Source organism: Carcharodon carcharias, chromosome 2 (assembly GCF_017639515.1).
Source record: "Carcharodon carcharias isolate sCarCar2 chromosome 2, sCarCar2.pri, whole genome shotgun sequence".
NCBI classification, from domain to species: domain Eukaryota; kingdom Metazoa; phylum Chordata; class Chondrichthyes; order Lamniformes; family Lamnidae; genus Carcharodon; species Carcharodon carcharias.
The window spans coordinates 234,074,759-234,093,225 of NC_054468.1; the positions used below are offsets into that span (position 1 = coordinate 234,074,759).

Consider the following 18,467-nt stretch of genomic DNA (forward strand, 5'->3'; position numbering starts at 1 on the left):
ACCACAGCACTGTCCACCAACTGTGTAACACTACCACAGCACTGTCCACCAACTGTGTAACACTACCACAGCACTGTCCACCAACTGTGTAACACTACCACAGCACTGCCCACCAACTGTGTAACACTACCACAGCACTGTCCACCAACTGTGTAACACTACCACAGCACTGTCCACCAACTGTGTAACACTACCACAGCACTGCCCACCAGCCTGTGTAACACTACCACAGCAATGTCCACCAACTGTGTAACACTACCACAGCACTGTCCACCAACTGTGTAACACTACCACAACACTGCCCACCAACTGTGTAACACTACCACAGCACTGCCCACCAACTGTGTAACACTACCACAGCACTGTCGACCAACTGTGTAACACTACCACAGCACTGTCCACCAACTGTGTAACACTACCACAGCACTATCCACCAACTGTGTAACACTACCACAGCACTGCCCACCAACTGTGTAACTCTACCACAGCACTGCCCAACAACTGTGTAACACTACCACAGCACTGTCCACCAACTGTGTAACACTACCACAGCACTGCCACCAACTGTGTAACACTACCACAGCACTGTCCACCAACTGTGTAACACTACCACAGCACTGCCACCAACTGTGTAACACTACCACAGCACTGTCCACCAACTGTGTAACACTACCACAGCACTGTCCACCAACTGTGTAACACTACCACAGCACTGTCCCACCAACGTGTAACACTACCACAGCACTGTCCACCAACTGTGTAACACTACCACAGCACTGTCCACCAACTGTGTAACACTACCACAGGCACTGTCCCACCAACTGTGTAACACTACCACAGGCACTGTCCACCAACTGTGTAACACTACCACAGCACTGTCCACCAACTGTGTAACACTACCACAGGCACTGTCCACCAACTGTGTAACACTACCACAGGACTGTCCACCAACTGTGTAACACTACCACAGCACTGTCCACCAACTGTGTAACACTACCACAGCACTGTCCCACCAACTGTGTAACACTACCACAGCACTGTCCACCAACTGTGTAACACTACCACAGCACTGTCCACCAACTGTGTAACACTACCACAGCACTGTCCACCAACTGTGTAACACTACCACAGCACTGTCCACCAACTGTGTAACACTACCACAGCACTGCCCACCAACTGTGTAACACTACCACAGCACTGTCCACCAACTGTGTAACACTACCACAGGACTGTCCACCAACTGTGTAACACTACCACAGCACTGTCCACCAACTGTGTAACACTACCACAGCACTGTCCACCAACTGTGTAACACTACCACAGCACTGTCCACCAACTGTGTAACACTACCACAGCACTGCCCACCAACTGTGTAACACTACCACAGCACTGTCCACCAGCTGTGTAACACTACCACAGCACTGTCCCACCAACTGTGTAACACAACCACAGCACTGTCCACCAACTGTGTAACACTACCACAGCACTGTCCACCAACTGTGTAACACTACCACAGCACTGCCCACCAACTGTGTAACACTACCACAGCACTGCCCACCAACTGTGTAACACTACCACAGCACTGTCCACCAACTGTGTAACACTACCACAGCACTGTCCACCAACTGTGTAACACTACCACAGCAATGCCCACCAACTGTGTAACACTACCACAGGCACTGTCCACCAACTGTGTAACACTACCACAGCACTGTCCACCAACTGTGTAACACTACCACAGCACTGTCCACCAACTGTGTAACACTACCACAGCACTGTCCACCAACTGTGTAACACTACCACAGCACTGTCCACCAACTGTGTAACACTACCACAGCACTGTCCACCAACTGTGTAACACTACCACAGCACTGTCCACCAACTGTGTAACACTACCACAGCACTGTCCACCAACTGTGTAACACTACCACAGCAATGCCCACCAACTGTGTAACACCACCACAGCACTGTCCACCAACTGTGTAACACAACCACAGCACTGTCCACCAACTGTGTAACACTCCCACAGCACTGTCCACCAACTGTGTAACACTACCACAGCACTGTCCACCAACTGTGTAACACTACCACAGCACTGTCCACCAACTGTGTAACACTACCACAGCACTGTCCACCAACTGTGTAACACTACCACAGCACTGTCCACCAACTGTGTAACACTACCACAGCACTGTCCACCAACTGTGTAACACTACCACAGCACTGTCCACCAACTGTGTAACACTACCACAGCACTGTCCCACCAACTGTGTAACACTACCACAGCACTGTCCACCAACTGTGTAACACTACCACAGCACTGTCCACCAACTGTGTAACACTACCACAGCACTGTCCACCAACTGTGTAACACTACCACAGCACTGTCCACCAACTGTGTAACACTACCACAGCACTGTCCACCAACTGTGTAACACTACCACAGCACTGTCCACCAACTGTGTAACACTACCACAGCACTGTCCACCAACTGTGTAACACTACCACAGCACTGTCCACCAACTGTGTAACACTACCACAGCACTGTCCACCAACTGTGTAACACTACCACAGCACTGTCCACCAACTGTGTAACACTACCACAGCACTGTCCCACCACCTGTGTAACACTACCACAGCACTGTCCACCAACTGTGTAACACTACCACAGACTGTCCACCAACTGTGTAACACTACCACAGCACTGTCCACCAACTGTGTAACACTACCACAGCACTGTCCCACCAACTGTGTAACACTACCACAGCACTGTCCACCAACTGTGTAACACTACCACAGCACTGTCCCACCAACTGTGTAACACTACCACAGCACTGTCCACCAACTGTGTAACACTACCACAGCACTGTCCACCAACTGTGTAACACTACCACAGCACTGTCCACCAACTGTGTAACACTACCACAGCACTGTCCACCAACTGTGTAACACTACCACAGCACTGTCCACCAACTGTGTAACACTACCACAGCACTGTCCACCAACTGTGTAACACTACCACAGGACTGTCCACCAACTGTGTAACACTACCACAGCACTGTCCACCAACTGTGTAACACTACCACAGCACTGTCCACCAACTGTGTAACACTACACAGCACTGTCCACCAACTGTGTAACACTACCACAGCACTGTCCCACCAACTGTGTAACACTACCACAGCACTGTCCACCAACTGTGTAACACTACCACAGCACTGTCCACCAACTGTGTAACACTACCACAGCACTGCCCACCAACTGTGTAACACTACCACAGGACTGTCCACCAACTGTGTAACACTACCATAGCACTGTCCACCAGCTGTGTAACACTACCATAGCACAGTCCACCAACTGTGTAACACTACCACAGCAATGCCCACCAACTGTGTAACATTACCACAGGACTGTCCACCAACTGTGTAACACTACCACAGCACTGTCCACCAACTGTGTAACACTACCACAGCACTGCCCACCAACTGTGTAACAATACCACAGCACTGTCCACCAGCCGTGTAACACTACCACAGCACTGTCCACCAACTGTGTAACACTACCACAGCACTGCCCACCAAGCTGTGTAACACTACCACAGCACTGTCCACCAACTGTGTAACACTACCACAGCACTGTCCACCAACTGTGTAACACTACCACAGCACTGTCCACCAACTGTGTAACACTACCACAGCACTGTCCACCAACTGTGTAACACTACCACAGCACTGCCCACCAACTGTGTAACACTACCACAGCACTGTCCACCAACTGTGTAACACTACCACAGCACTGTCCACCAACTGTGTAACACTACCACAGCACTGTCCCACCAACTGTGTAACACTACCACAGCACTGTCCACCAACTGTGTAACACTACCACAGCACTGTCCACCAACTGTGTAACACTACCACAGCACTGCCCACCAACTGTGTAACACTACCACAGCACTGTCCACCAACTGTGTAACACTACCACAGCACTGCCCACCAACTGTGTAACACTACCACAGCACTGTCCAACCAACTGTGTAACACTACCACAGCACTGCCCACCAGCTGTGTAACACCTACCACAGCACTGTCACCAACTGTGTAACACTACCACAGCACTGTCCACCAACTGTGTAACACTACCACAGCACTGTCCACCAACTGTGTAACACTAACACAGCACTGTCCACCAACTGTGTAACACTACCACAGCAATGTCCACCAACTGTGTAACACTACCACAGCACTGCCACCAACTGTGTAACACTACCACAGCACTGTCCACCAAGCGTGTAACACTACCACAGCACTGCCACCAACTGTGTAACAATACCACAGCACTGCCCACCAACTGTGTAACACTACCACAGCACTGTCCACCAACTGTGTAACACTACCACAGCACTGTCCACCAACTGTGTAACACTACCACAGCACTGCCCACCAACTGTGTAACACTACCACAGCACTGCCCACCAACTGTGTAACAATACCACAGCACTGCCCACCAGCTGTGTAACACTACCACAGCACTGTCCACCAACTGTGTAACACTACCACAGCACTGTCCACCAACTGTGTAACACTACCACAGCACTGTCCACCAACTGTGTAACACTACCACAGCACTGTCCACCAACTGTGTAACACTACCACAGCACTGTCCACCACCTGTGTAACACTACCCCAGCACTGTCCACCAACTGTGTAACACAACCACAGCACTGTCCACCAACTGTGTAACACTACCACAGCACTGCCCACCAACTGTGTAACACTACCACAGCACTGTCCACCAACTGTGTAACACTACCACAGACTGTCCACCAACTGTGTAACACAACCACAGCACTGTCCACCAACTGTGTAACACTACCACAGCACTGTCCACCAACTGTGTAACACTACCACAGCACTGCCACCAACTGTGTAACACTACCACAGCACTGTCCACCAACTGTGTAACACTACCACAGCACTGTCCACCAACTGTGTAACACTACCACAGCACTGTCCACCAACTGTGTAACACTACCACAGCACTGTCCACCAACTGTGTAACACTACCACAGCACTGCCCACCAACTGTGTAACACTACCACAGCACTGTCCACCAACTGTGTAACACTACCACAGCACTGTCCACCAACTGTGTAACACTACCACAGCACTGTCCACCAACTGTGTAACACTACCACAGCACTGTCCCACCAACTGTGTAACACTACCACAGCACTGTCCACCAACTGTGTAACACTACCACAGCACTGTCCACCAACTGTGTAACACTACCACAGCACTGTCCACCAACTGTGTAACACTACCACAGCACTGCCACCAACTGTGTAACACTACCACAGCACTGTCCACCAACTGTGTAACACTACCACAGCACTGTCCCACCAACTGTGTAACACTACCACAGCACTGTCCACCAACTGTGTAACACTACCACAGCACTGTCCACCAACTGTGTAACACTACCACAGCACTGTCCACCAACTGTGTAACACTACCACAGCACTGTCCACCAACTGTGTAACACTACCACAGCACTGTCCACCAACTGTGTAACACTACCACAGCACTGTCCACCAACTGTGTAACACTACCACAGCACTGTCCACCAACTGTGTAACACTACCACAGCACTGCCCACCAACTGTGTAACACTACCACAGCACTGTCCACCAACTGTGTAACACTACCACAGCACTGTCCACCAACTGTGTAACACTACCACAGCACTGCCCACCAACTGTGTAACACTACCACAGCACTGTCCACCAACTGTGTAACACTACCACAGCACTGTCCACCAACTGTGTAACACTACCACAGCACTGTCCACCAACTGTGTAACACTACCACAGCACTGTCCACAACTGTGTAACACTACCACAGCACTGTCCACCAACTGTGTAACACTACCACAGCACTGTCCACCAACTGTGTAACACTACCACAGCACTGTCCACCAACTGTGTAACACTACCACAGCACTGTCCACCAACTGTGTAACACTACCACAGCACTGTCCACCAACTGTGTAACACTACCACAGCACTGTCCACCAACTGTGTAACACTACCACAGCACTGTCCACCAACTGTGTAACACTACCACAGCACTGTCCACCAACTGTGTAACACTACCACAGCACTGTCCACCAACTGTGTAACACTACCACAGCACTGTCCACCAACTGTGTAACACTACCACAGCACTGTCCACCAACTGTGTAACACTACCACAGCACTGTCCACCAACTGTGTAACACTACCACAGCACTGTCCACCAACTGTGTAACACTACCACAGCACTGCCCACCAACTGTGTAACACTACCACAGCACTGTCCACCAACTGTGTAACACTACCACAGCAATGTCCACCAACTGTGTAACACTACCACAGCACTGTCCACCAACTGTGTAACACTACCACAGCACTGTCCACCAACTGTGTAACACTACCACAGCACTGTCCCACCAACTGTGTAACACTACCACAGCACTGTCCACCAACTGTGTAACACTACCACAGCACTGTCCCACCAACAGTGTAACACTACCATAGCACTGTCCACCAACTGTGTAACACTACCACAGGCACTGTCCACCAACTGTGTAACACTACCACAGCACTGCCACCAAGCTGTGTAACACTACCACAGCACTGTCCACCAACTGTGTAACACTACCACAGCACTGCCCACCAACTGTGTAACACTACACAGGCACTGTCCACCAACTGTGTAACACTACCACAGCACTGTCCACCAACTGTGTAACACAACCACAGCACTGTCCACCCAACTGTGTAACACTACCACAGCACTGTCCACCAACTGTGTAACACTACCACAGCACTGTCCACCAACTGTGTAACACTACCACAGCACTGTCCACCAACTGTGTAACACTACCACAGCACTGTCCACCAACTGTGTAACACAACCACAGCACTGTCCACCAACTGTGTAACACTACCACAGCACTGTCCACCAACTGTGTAACACTACCACAGCACTGTCCACCAACTGTGTAACACTACCACAGCACTGTCCACCAACTGTGTAACACTACCACAGCACTGTCCACCAACTGTGTAACACTACCACAGCACTGTCCACCAACTGTGTAACACTACCACAGCACTGTCCACCAACTGTGTAACACTACCACAGCACTGTCCACCAACTGTGTAACACTACCACAGCACTGTCCACCAACTGTGTAACACTACCACAGCACTGTCCACCAACTGTGTAACACTACCACAGCACTGTCCACCAACTGTGTAACACTACCACAGCACTGTCCACCAACTGTGTAACACTACCACAGCACTGTCCACCAACTGTGTAACACTACCACAGGACTGTCCACCAACTGTGTAACACTACCACAGCACTGTCCACCAACTGTGTAACACTACCACAGCACTGTCCACCAACTGTGTAACACTACCACAGCACTGTCCACCAACTGTGTAACACTACCACAGGACTGTCCACCAACTGTGTAACACTACCACAGCACTGTCCACCAACTGTGTAACACTACCACAGCACTGCCACCAACTGTGTAACACTACCACAGCACTGCCCACCAACTGTGTAACACTACCACAGCACTGTCCACCAACTGTGTAACACTACCACAGGCACTGTCCACCAACTGTGTAACACTACCACAGCACTGCCCACCAGCTGTGTAACAATACCACAGCACTGCCACTCTAGCCGTGTAACAATACCACAGCACTGCCCACCAGCCGTGTAACAATACCACAGCACTGCCCACCAAGCCGTGTAACAATACCACAGCACTGTCCACCAACTGTGTAACACAACCACAGCACTGTCCACCAACTGTGTAACACTACACAGCACTGCCCACCAACTGTGTAACACTACCACAGCACTGTCCACCAGCTGTGTAACACAACCACAGCACTGTCCACCAACTGTGTAACACAACCACAGCACTGTCCACCAACTGTGTAACACTACCACAGCACTGTCCACCAACTGTGTAACACTACCACCGCACTGCTCACCAACTGTGTAACACTACCACAGCACTGTCCACCAACTGTGTAACACAACCACAGCACTGTCCACCAACTGTGTAACTCTACCACAGCATTGTCCACCAAATGTGTAACACTACCACAGGACTGTCCACCAACTGTGTAACACTACTACAGGACTGTCCACCAACAGTGTAACACTACAACAGCACTGTCCACCAACTGTGTAAATCTACCACAGCAATGCCAACCAACTGTGTAATACTACCACAGGATTGTCCACCAACTGTGTAACACTACCATAGCACTGTCCACCAACTGTGTAACACTACCACAGCAATGCCCACAAACTGTGTAACACTACCACAGCACTGTCCACCAACTGTGTAACACAACCACAGCACTGTCCACCAACTGTGTAACACAACCACAGCACTGTCCACCAACTGTGTAACACTACCACAGCAAATGTAACACTACCACAGCACTGTCCACCAACTGTGTAACACAACCACAGCACTGTCCACCAACTGTGTAACACAACCACAGCACTGTCCACCAACTGTGTAACACTACCACAGCAAAGCCTACCAACTGTGTAACAATACCACAGCACTGCCCACCAGCCGTGTAACACTACCATAGCACTGTCCACCAACTGTGTTACACTACCACAGGACTGTCCACCAACTGTGTAACACTACCACAGCACTGCCCACCAGCTGTGTAACAATACCACAGCACTGCCCACCAGCCGTGTAACAATGCCACAGCACTGCCCACCAGCCGTGTAACAATACCACAGCACTGTCCACCAAGTGTGTAACACAACCACAGCACTGTCCACCAAATGTGTAACACTAAAACAGCACTGCCCACCAACTGCGTAAAACTACCACAGGACTGTCCACCAGCAGTGTAACACAACCACAGCACTGTCCACCAACTGTGTAACACAACCACAGCACTGTCCACCAACTAGGTAACACTACCACCGCACTGCCCACCAACTGTGTAACACTAACACAGGACTGTCCACCAACTGTGTAACACTACCACAGCACTGTCCACCAACTGTGTAACACAACCACAACACTGTCCACCAACTGTGTAACACAACCACAGCACTGTCCACCAACTGTGTAACACTACCATAGCACTGTCCACCAACTGTGTAACACTCCCACAGCACTGTCCACCAACTGTGTAACAATACCACAGCACTGCCCACCAGCCGTGTAACACTACCATAGCACTGTCCACCAACTGTGTAACACTACCACAGGACTGTCCACCAACAGAGTAACACTACCACAGCACTGTCCACCAACTGTGTAACTCTACCACAGCATTGTCCACCAACTGTGTAACACTACCACAGGACTGTCCACCAACTGTGTAACACTACCACAGGACTGTCCACCAACAGTGTAACACTACCACAGCACTGTCCACCAACTGTGTAAATCTACCACAGCATTGCCCACCAACTGTGTAACACTACCACAGGACTGTCCACCAACTGTGTAACACTACCACAGGACTGTCCACCAACTGTGTAACACTACCACAGCAATGCCCACCAACTGTGTAACACTACCACAGGATTGTCCACCAGCTGTGTAACACTACCATAGCACTGTCCACCAACTGTGTAACACTACCACAGCAATGCCCACCAACTGTGTAACACTACCACAGCACTGTCCACCAACTGTGTAACACTACCACAGCAATGCCCACCAACTGTGTAACACCACCACAGCACTGTCCACCAACTGTGTAACACTACCACAGCACTGTCCACCAGCTGTGTAACACAACCACAGCACTGTCCACCAACTGTGTAACACTACCACAGCACTGCCCACCAGCTGTTTAACACAACCACAGCACTCTCCAAAAACTGTGTAACACTACCACAGCACTGCCCACCAGCTGTGTAACACAACCACAGCACTGTCCACCAACAGTGTAACACTACCACAGCACTGTCCACCAACTGTGTAACAATAACACAGCACTGGCCACCAGCCGTGTAACACTACCACAGCAATGTCCACCAACTGTGTAACACTACCACAGCACTGCCCACCAACTGTGTAACAATACCAAAGCAATGTCCACCAGCCGTGTAACACTACCACAGCACTGTCCACCAACTGTGTAACACAACCACAGCACTGTCCACCAACTGTTTAACACTAAAACAGCACTTCCCAGCAACTGTGTAAAACTACCACAGGACTGTCCACCAACTGTGTAACACAACCAGAGCAGTGTCCACCAACTATGTAACACAACCACAGCACTGTCCACCAACTGTGTAACACAACCACAGCACTGTCCACCAACTGTGTAACACTACCACCGCACTGCACACCAACTGTGTAACAGTACCACAGGACTGTCAACCAACTGAGTAACACTACCACAGCACTGTCCACCAACTGTGTAACACAACCACAACACTGTCCACCAACTGTTTAACACAACCACAGCACTGTCCACCAACTGTGTAACACTACCACAGCAATGCCCACCAACTGTGTAACACTACCACAGCACTGTCCACCAACTGTGTAACACTACCACAGCACTGTCCACCAACTGTGTAACAATACCACAGCACTGCCCACCAGCCGTGTAACACTACCATAGCACTGTCCACCAACTGTGTAACACTACCACAGGACTGTCCACCAACAGTGTAACACTACCACAGCACTGTCCACCAACTGTGAAACTCTACCACAGCATTGCCCACCAACTGTGTAACACTACCACAGGACTGTCCACTAACTGTGTAACACTACCACAGGACTGTCCAACAACAGTGTAACACTACCACAGCACTGTCTACCAACTGTGTAACTCTACCACAGCATTGCCCACCAACTGTGTAACACTACCATAGCAATTCCCACCAACTGTGTAACACTACCACAGGACTGTCCACCAACTGTGTAACACTACCACAGCACTGTCCACCAACTGTGTAACACAACCACAGCACTGTCCCACCAACTGTGTAACACTACCACAGCACTGTCCACCAACTGTGTAACACTACCACAGCAATGCCACCAACTGTGTAACACTACCACAGGCATTGTCCACCAACTGTGTAACACTACCATAGCACTGTCCACCAACTGTGTAACACTACCACAGCAATGCCCACAAACTGTGTAACACTACCACAGCACTGTCCACCAACTGTGTAACACAACCACAGCACTGTCCACCAACTGTGTAACACAACCACAGCACTGTCCACCAACTGTGTAACACTACCACAGCAATGCCCACCAACTGTGTAACACTACCACAGCACTGTCCACCAGCAGTGTAACACTACCACAGCACTGTCCACCAACTGTGTAACAATACCACAGCACTGCCACCAGCCTGTGTAACACTACCATAGCACTGTCCACCAACTGTGTTACACTACCACAGCACTGTCCACCAACTGTCTAACACTACCACAGCACTGCCCACCAGCTGTGTAACAATACCACAGCACTGCCCACCAGCCGTGTAACAATGCCACAGCACTGCCCAACAGCCGTGTAACAATACCACTGCACTGCCCACCAGCCGTGTAACAATACCACAGCACTGTCCACCAAGTGTGTAACACAACCACAGCACTGTCCACCAAATGTGTAACACTAAAACAGCACTGCCCACCAACTGCGTAAAACTACCACAGGACTGTCCACCACCAGTGTAACACAACCACAGCACTGTCCACCAACTGTGTAACACAACCACAGCACTGTCCACCAACTAGGTAACACTACCACCGCACTGCCCACCAACTGTGTAACACTACCACAGGACTGTCCACCAACTGTGTAACACTACCACAGCACTGTCCACCAACTGTGTAACACAACCACAACACTGTCCACCAACTGTGTAACACAACCACAGCACTGTCCACCAACTGTGTAACACTACAACAGCAATGCCCACCAACTGTGTAACACTACCATAGCACTGTCCACCCACTGTGTAACACTCCCACAGCACTGTCCACCAACTGTGTAACAATACCACAGCACTGCCCACCAGCCGTGTAACACTACCATAGCACTGTCCACCAACTGTGTAACACTACCACAGGACTGTCCACCAACAGTGTAACACTACCACAGCACTGTCCACCAACTGTGTAACTCTACCACAGCATTGTCCACCAACTGTGTAACACTACCACAGGACTGTCCACCAACTGTGTAACACTACCACAGGACTGTCCACCAACAGTGTAAAACTACCACAGCACTGTCCACCAACTGTGTAAATCTACCACAGCATTGCCCACCAACGGTGTAACAGTACCACAGGACTGTCCACCAACTGTGTAACACTACCACAGGACTGTCCACCAACTGTGTAACACTACCACAGCAATGCCCACCAACTGTGTAACACTACCACAGGATTGTCCACCAACTGTGTAACACTACCACAGCACTGCCCACCAACTGTGTAACACTACCACAGCACTGTCCACCAACTGTGTAACACTACCACAGCACTGTCCACCAACTGTGTAACACTACCACAGCACTGTCCACCAACTGTGTAACACTACCACAGCACTGTCCACCAACTGTGTAACACTACCACAGCACTGCTCCACCAGCTGTGTAACACTACCACAGCACTGTCCACCAACTGTGTAACACTACCACAGCACTGCCACCAACTGTGTAACACTACCACAGCACTGTCCACCAACAGTGTAACACTAACACAGCACTGTCCACCAACTGTGTAACACTACCACAGCACTGTCCACCAACTGTGTAACACTACACAGCACTGTCCACCAACTGTGTAACACTACCACAGCAATGCCACCAACTGTGTAACACTACCACAGCAATGTCCACCAACTGTGTAACACTACCATAGCACTGTCCACCAACTGTGTAACACTACCACAGCACTGTCCACCAACTGTGTAACACTACCACAGCACTGTCCACCAACTGTGTAACACTACCACAGCACTGTCCACCAACTGTGTAACACTACCACAGCACTGTCCACCAACTGTGTAACACTACCACAGCACTGTCCACCAACTGTGTAACACAACCACAGCACTGTCCACCAACTGTGTAACACTACCACAGCACTGTCCACCAACTGTGTAACACTACCACAGCACTGCCACCAACTGTGTAACACTACCACAGCACTGCCACCAACTGTGTAACACTACCACAGCACTGTCCACCAACTGTGTAACACTACCACAGCACTGTCCACCAACTGTGTAACACAACCACAGCACTGTCCACCAACTGTGTAACACTACCACAGCACTGTCCACCAACTGTGTAACACTACCACAGCACTGTCCACCAACTGTGTAACACTACCACAGGACTGTCCACCAACTGTGTAACACTACCACAGCACTGTCCACCAACTGTGTAACACAACCACAGCACTGTCCACCAACTAGGTAACACTACCACCGCACTGCCCACCAACTGTGTAACACTAACACAGGACTGTCCACCAACTGTGTAACACTACCACAGCACTGTCCACCAACTGTGTAACACAACCACAACACTGTCCACCAACTGTGTAACACAACCACAGCACTGTCCACCAACTGTGTAACACTACCATAGCACTGTCCACCAACTGTGTAACACTACCACAGCACTGTCCACCAACTGTGTAACAATACCACAGCACTGCCCACCAGCCGTGTAACACTACCATAGCACTGTCCACCAACTGTGTAACACTACCACAGGACTGTCCACCAACAGAGTAACACTACCACAGCACTGTCCACCAACTGTGTAACTCTACCACAGCATTGTCCACCAACTGTGTAACACTACCACAGGACTGTCCACCAACTGTGTAACACTACCACAGGACTGTCCACCAACAGTGTAACACTACCACAGCACTGTCCACCAACTGTGTAAATCTACCACAGCATTGCCCACCAACTGTGTAACAGTACCACAGGACTGTCCACCAACTGTGTAACACTACCACAGGACTGTCCACCAACTGTGTAACACTACCACAGCAATGCCCACCAACTGTGTAACACTACCACAGGATTGTCCACCAGCTGTGTAACACTACCATAGCACTGTCCACCAACTGTGTAACACTACCACAGCAATGCCCACCAACTGTGTAACACTACCACAGCACTGTCCACCAACTGTGTAACACTACCACAGCAATGCCCACCAACTGTGTAACACCACCACAGCACTGTCCACCAACTGTGTAACACTACCACAGCACTGTCCACCAGCTGTGTAACACAACCACAGCACTGTCCACCAACTGTGTAACACTACCACAGCACTGCCCACCAGCTGTTTAACACAACCACAGCACTCTCCAAAAACTGTGTAACACTACCACAGCACTGCCCACCAGCTGTGTAACACAACCACAGCACTGTCCACCAACAGTGTAACACTACCACAGCACTGTCCACCAACTGTGTAACACTACCACAGCACTGGCCACCATCTGTGTAACACTACCACAGCAATGTCCACCAACTGTGTAACACTACCACAGCACTGCCCACCAACTGTGTAACAATACCAAAGCAATGTCCACCAGCCGTGTAACACTACCACAGCACTGTCCACCAACTGTGTAACACAACCACAGCACTGTCCACCAACTGTTTAACACTAAAACAGCACTTCCCAGCAACTGTGTAAAACTACCACAGGACTGTCCACCAACTGTGTAACACAACCAGAGCAGTGTCCACCAACTATGTAACACAACCACAGCACTGTCCACCAACTGTGTAACACAACCACAGCACTGTCCACCAACTGTGTAACACTACCACCGCACTGCACACCAACTGTGTAACAGTACCACAGGACTGTCAACCAACTGAGTAACACTACCACAGCACTGTCCACCAACTGTGTAACACAACCACAACACTGTCCACCAACTGTTTAACAAAACCACAGCACTGTCCACCAACTGTGTAACACTACCACAGCAATGCCCACCAACTGTGTAACACTACCACAGCACTGTCCACCAACTGTGTAACACTACCACAGCACTGTCCACCAACTGTGTAACAATACCACAGCACTGCCCACCAGCCGTGTAACACTACCATAGCACTGTCCACCAACTGTGTAACACTACCACAGGACTGTCCACCAACAGTGTAACACTACCACAGCACTGTCCACCAACTGTGAAACTCTACCACAGCATTGCCCACCAACTGTGTAACACTACCACAGGACTGTCCACTAACTGTGTAACACTACCACAGGACTGTCCAACAACAGTGTAACACTACCACAGCACTGTCTACCAACTGTGTAACTCTACCACAGCATTGCCCACCAACTGTGTAACACTACCATAGCAATTCCCACCAACTGTGTAACACTACCACAGGACTGTCCACCAACTGTGTAACACTGCCATAGCACTGTCCACCAACTGTGTAACACCACCACAGCAATGCCCACCAACTGCTTAACACTACCACAGCACTGTCCACCAACTGTGTAACACTACCACAGCAATGCCAACCAACTGTGTAACACTACCACAGGATTGTCCACCAACTGTGTAACACTACCATAGCACTGTCCACCAACTGTGTAACACTACCACAGCAATGCCCACAAACTGTGTAACACTACCACAGCACTGTCCACCAACTGTGTAACACAACCACAGCACTGTCCACCAACTGTGTAACACAACCACAGCGCTGTCCAACAACTGTGTAACACTACCACAGCAATGCCCACCAACTGTGAAATACTACCATAGCACTGTCCACCAACTGTGTAACACTACCACAGCACTGTCCACCAACTGTGTAACAATACCACAGCACTGCCCACCAGCCGTGTAACACTACCATAGCACTGTCCACCAACTGTGTTACACTACCACAGGACTGTCCACCAACTGTGTAACACTACCACAGCACTGCCCACCAGCTGTGTAACAATACCACAGCACTGCCCACCAGCCGTGTAACAATGCCACAGCACTGCCCAACAGCCGTGTAACAATACCACTGCACTGCCCACCAGCCGTGTAACAATACCACAGCACTGTCCACCAAGTGTGTAACACAACCACAGCACTGTCCACCAAATGTGTAACACTAAAACAGCACTGCCCACCAACTGCGTAAAACTACCACAGGACTGTCCACCACCAGTGTAACACAACCACAGCACTGTCCACCAACTGTGTAACACAACCACAGCACTGTCCACCAACTAGGTAACACGACCACCGCACTGCCCACCAACTGTGTAACACTACCACAGGACTGTCCACCAACTGTGTAACACTACCACAGCACTGTCCACCAACTGTGTAACACAACCACAACACTGTCCACCAACTGTGTAACACAACCACAGCACTGTCCACCAACTGTGTAACACTACAACAGCAATGCCCACCAACTGTGTAACACTACCATAGCACTGTCCACCCACTGTGTAACACTCCCACAGCACTGTCCACCAACTGTGTAACAATACCACAGCACTGCCCACCAGCCGTGTAACACTACCATAGCACTGTCCACCAACTGTGTAACACTACCACAGGACTGTCCACCAACAGAGTAACACTACCACAGCACTGTCCACCAACTGTGTAACTCTACCACAGCATTGTCCACCAACTGTGTAACACTACCACAGGACTGTCCACCAACTGTGTAACACTACCACAGGACTGTCCACCAACAGTGTAAAACTACCACAGCACTGTCCACCAACTGTGTAAATCTACCACAGCATTGCCCACCAACTGTGTAACTCTACCACAGGACTGTCCACCAACTGTGTAACACTACCACAGGACTGTCCACCAACTGTGTAACACTACCACAGCAATGCCCACCAACTGTGTAACACTACCACAGGATTGTCCACCAACAGTGTAACACTACCACAGCAATGCCCACCAACTGTGTAACACTACCACAGCACTGTCCACCAACTGTGTAACACCACCACAGCACTGTCCACCAACTGTGTAACACTACCACAGCACTGTCCACCAGCTGTGTAACACTACCACAGCCCTGTCCACCAACTGTGTAACACTACCACAGCACTGCCCACCAGCTGTTTAACACAACCACAGCACTCTCCAAAAACTGTGTAACACTACCACAGCACTGCCCACCAGCTGTGTAACACAACAACAGCACTGTCCACCAACCGTGTAACACTAAAACAGCACTGTCCACCAACTGTGTAACACTACCACAGCATTGCCCACCAACTGTGTAACAATAACACAGCACTGGCCACCAGCCGTGTAACACTACCACAGCAATGTCCACCAATTGTGTAACACTACCACAGCACTGCCCACCAACTGTGTAACAATACCAAAGCAATGTCCACCAGCCGTGTAACACTACCACAGCACTGTCCACCAACTGTGTAACACAACCACAGCACTGTCCACCAACTGTGTAACACTAAAACAGCACTGCCCAGCAACTGTGTAAAACTACCACAGGACTGTCCACCAACTGTGTAACACAACCACAGCACTGTCCACCAACTATGTAACACAACCACAGCACTGTCCACCAACTGTGTAACACAACCACAGCACTGTCCACCAACTGTGTAACACTACCACCGCACTGCACACCAACTGTGTAACAGTACCACAGGACTGTCAACCAACTGAGTAACACTACCACAGCACTGTCCACCAACTGTGTAACACAACCACAACACTGTCCACCAACTGTGTAACACAACCACAGCACTGTCCACCAACTGTGTAACACTACCACAGCAATGCCCACCAACTGTGTAACACTACCACAGCACTGTCCACCAACTGTGTAACACTACCACAGGACTGTCCACCAACAGTGTAACACTACCACAGCACTGTCCACCAACTGTGAAAATCTACCACAGCATTGCCCACCAACTGTGTAACACTACCACAGGACTGTCCACCAACTGTGTAACACTACCACAGGACTGTCCAACAACAGTGTAACACTACCACAGCACTGTCTACCAACTGTGTAACTCTACCACAGCATTGCCCACCAACTGTGTAACACTACCACAGGACTGTCCACCAACTGTGTAACACTACCACAGGACTGTCCACCAACTTTGTAACACTACCATAGCAATGCCCACCAACTGTGTAACACTAACACAGGACTGTCCACCAACTGTGTAACACTACCATAGCACTGTCCACCAACTGTGTAACACCACCACAGCAATGCCCACCAACTGTTTAACACTACCACAGCACAGTCCACCAACTGTGTAACACTACCACAGCAATGCCCACCAACTGTGTAACATTACCACAGGACTGTCCACCAACTGTGTAACACTACCAC

At 50.1% G+C, this 18,467-nt stretch overlaps 1 protein-coding gene across 1 annotated transcript in view; it reads right to left on the bottom strand.

Annotated features, from left to right (window-relative positions):
- LOC121288972 overlaps positions 1-18,467 on the bottom strand; it is a 93,132-nt gene that overhangs the window by 49,938 nt on the left and 24,727 nt on the right. The gene's annotated exons all lie outside the window — the stretch shown is intronic.